Consider the following 3589-nt stretch of genomic DNA (forward strand, 5'->3'; position numbering starts at 1 on the left):
ACTGTCACTACGATTGAGAGCGGCGGTGACCGTTTGTGTGAATGCAACGACGGACGACCCACGGCAAAGCAACTGGCCTTACATGGCTGGTTGGCGGAAAGGAGAAAAGACCAGCTGGAAAGAACGTAGTCGGAAACTTTAAATTGCATTCCGACATCTATGTATGATGAGCTGATTTGAGGAAAGGGCTCCAATGTCAATCAACGCCGCTCACTCATTTAGTGAGTCAGCGAATGAATGTCTGCCATTGTTCTGCTATTGTGCTGCGACCACAGCTCAACCATGTTTTCCTATTATAGTTACTTGTTTTACGACTGCTATCCTCACTCTATGAGATAAGGGGATACGCCACCAGCAGCCGCCATTTGTGGCGCAAGTCGCCTACTCGTAGGGTAGAGGCCGGCTTTCAGTGGCCTGGCTCACAGTCGTGACCACTTTGTTTGACAAAAAAAAATCAATGCGTACTTACAAGGTGGAAAAGTGCTAACGAAGCTTGACACATTTCTCCTACGATACCCCAGGTGATAACTATTCTTAGGGTGAGTGGATTAATAATGCGCTGTTTCCCGCCGAATGCCGATCAGGACATTATGCTTACGATAATTTTCACGTTCCTGTATGTTAGTTGCCGAAGATGCACCCAACTACATCAAGCAGACGTCGTACGAAGAAACTGGAACTCTGTGTACCTTAGAAAACTTACAATTATTATTATCGTCATATTTAAAAAGTATACTGCATCCGTGGACAAAAAATATATGCGTGATGACTAACAAATTAAAAATAAATTCAGTCTATATGCAATAATAGCAAAAAATATTTTTGTAGCCTATTACATTAATTGCCAATATAAAAACCATAGTAATTTTGTGTGGGTAACAGTTGTTAAATTATAGGTTACGTAAGACGTAAACTTTAGCAGCTATTAACATTGGCACTAAAGATGTTCAGACACTAAAGACAGTCGATGTATACCTTATGTACTAGAAACAACTATTATTGTTATTATTATTATAAAAACAAAGTCTTATATATGTAGCTATTGAGAGCAATATAGTCGCGTATATATAGGCAAGTCTACTCGATAAATAAATGTGTAGTAAGTGTATATATATATATTCGATATTGTAAGTTACTAAACCTGCGGCCAGTTTAGCTCAGCCTTCCGAGGTTCCCACAGCTAAATGGATCAAGTACACCACGATATAGTTGGCTATGATATTTAATTATATTAAATATTTGTATTTAAAATCCGAAATCGGGGCACAACCCAAAAAATAGTTTTAAGATTCTTCATTTAGTCACTAAGAAAAAATTCATCCAATGAAAATTCACCTTTGTTATGTGCTTTTGCCAGCTGTCATTCTGCACCTGGTTTTTGCTGCGAGGTTAAAAAATGTCTAAAAAAAAAAGTCAAACAAAATACTGTTAGAGACTAAAAAAGAGAACCTTAAACCTCTGTAATACTTGAAATATTGTTACAACGCTTAAAATGACCATGGTTTTTTTTGGTCACCTCAGAGAGCAATAGAAAAAAATTATGACCGCATTCACATAAGCTATACTTGCTCAATTGCTTGCGTAGATAATAGTCGCTTTGAAAGAGTCAACGAGTACCTACCTATCCGCATAGAATATTTTGGGGAGCAAATCGGATATGCGGATTTCGTTCGTCAGTATAATCGATATACAAACAATGTTACTCAGACCCCGCCACCCTATAGAGGGCATTATGCACAGTATTCGTGTGAATAAAAGACCTTATTACATCATTAACTATTTCATTACATCTATGGCAAAAGCGGTTCTTCTCTCGAATTCAGAAGAAACCCTTCACGCTTCAAACATACTTGATAGTAAATTGCCGCTATGTGATTTTGCTTGGTATTACTTCTTAACAGATATTTTATAGGTAGTTAGACACAGCCATTTAGAAAAAGGCCTATTTTATTCTGGGTCATCACATATTATATAACATGTTTATAGTTGTCTTCCTCACCAGCGACGGAGACACCAACTGCTTCGTATGATGAAAACTTTTTTATAGATAATCAAGCCACTAATTAAGAGCACGAGCCTCCGTTAGTAATTCTTGCCATTTAGGCTTAGAGTGCAAGCCTACCTAAAGCCGAACACGAACCAAAGTCAATGTCACTAAAGGCCATTAGTTAGAGAATAAGCACCTTCAAGTTTTTTTTCGAAAAAACAAAATAGTGTCACAGCAGTATCAAAAGTATACACGAAGATTTATATTCACACACTAAATTTTCCTATGTACTTTCTACCTCCGGGCGCAAAAACGCTACGATTCGTTCTAATTGGTCCCTGAACACAAAAGCATAAAAAGCTTTCTTTCTTCTTTATAAAAAAAAAAAGAAGTCGGGAGCAGGGTTAAAGTGCACGCTCGTTGTAATGCGACCTATTATACAGATAGATCTTTCTTTCCGTGTACAGTTTTCTCTTAGAATAATAGCTTATTGAATTAGCTTATTGAATAGCTTAGAATAATAGCTACGATGCTGGAAAATTCGCACATATTAAAGGTCGTTTACTAGCTTTAATAGTGGTACTGTGACTCTGTAGTGCTAAACTAAACCACGTACCATCAATACGCTCGTGGCCCATCCTGGGCGTAAGGTCGTTAGGGCTCTTGCGAACCGTTGCAAGTTTATTACAGCCCGTTCGCCAGGCAAGCTGGAATACGCAGACGGGTTACGCAACGCTAACATGATCCTCAAGCCAAGTTACCACTGTTGGATACTAGTGGCTGACTAGATAGTTGTGATCCCGTGATAAAAGTAGGGACTGTGCCCACATCTATGCGTGGTGGACCATCGTGAATGGACCAGGAGGTGTATCACAGTAACAGAATGGTGAAATCGTGTACGTAGTGCGCTTGTAGACGCTATCGAAAAATTTTGCGACTTTTATCACAGGTGCGTTCGTTAATTATTCTACAATGATGCTGGCATCGTTCAGTTACATCGTTTTGAAGGGAATAGTTGTTGTATGAATGAATCGGTTTGACAAATAGGACGTATGGGCATCCATTAAGCCCGCTGTTTTCTAGATGGGATTGTTACCTAACAAGCGTGAGTCGTGGACTTGAAAGAAAAAGGATCTTACACTCTTTCGCATACTATCTAGAGGGAAAACCGGCCAACTTTAGTTGAAGTATGTATGGTTTAACGGAGACTTATAGCTGGGATAACATTTTTGCTTATTGTTTTTATAAGGTAACTTCTCGCTTTAAATTTGGCCAGCCAACTTTTGCCGGCAACAACAGCGTCCTTAAGAAGAAATTTGTGCTACTTATTGTTCTAGATAGCTAAGCCCCTTTAGAACAAAATGATATCGCACAGCTCTTGCCTGGGTTTCTGGCTTTCAGAGAAATAGGCATGCGTCATAACTCTAGACGACCCCTTCATTTTCGAAACCTGACGCAATGCCAAAAAACATTTGGAGCAATTGCTAAATACTTTTTATTCTTCTACTTAAATATATTTTTGAGCAGCGACTGCCTTAATCTGGTGTCGTAATTCGTTTATTTAATATCTGCATCAACTATAGACTTAAAAGAAAGCGAAAA

At 38.6% G+C, this 3589-nt stretch overlaps 1 long non-coding RNA gene across 1 annotated transcript; it reads left to right on the forward strand.

The window, feature by feature from the left end:
* The first annotated feature begins 276 nt into the window (after window positions 1-276).
* LOC147752066 (uncharacterized) lies at window positions 277-819 on the forward strand. Its single transcript, XR_015315110.1, has 2 exons — window positions 277-539; window positions 626-819. It is a non-coding gene; the product is annotated as an uncharacterized LOC147752066 (long non-coding RNA).
* The last annotated feature ends 2770 nt before the right edge of the window (window positions 820-3589 follow it).

The sequence above is a fragment of the Varroa jacobsoni genome, unplaced genomic scaffold, assembly GCF_002532875.2.
Source record: "Varroa jacobsoni isolate VJ856 unplaced genomic scaffold, vjacob_1.0 contig00176, whole genome shotgun sequence".
Taxonomy (NCBI): Eukaryota; Metazoa; Arthropoda; class Arachnida; order Mesostigmata; family Varroidae; genus Varroa; species Varroa jacobsoni.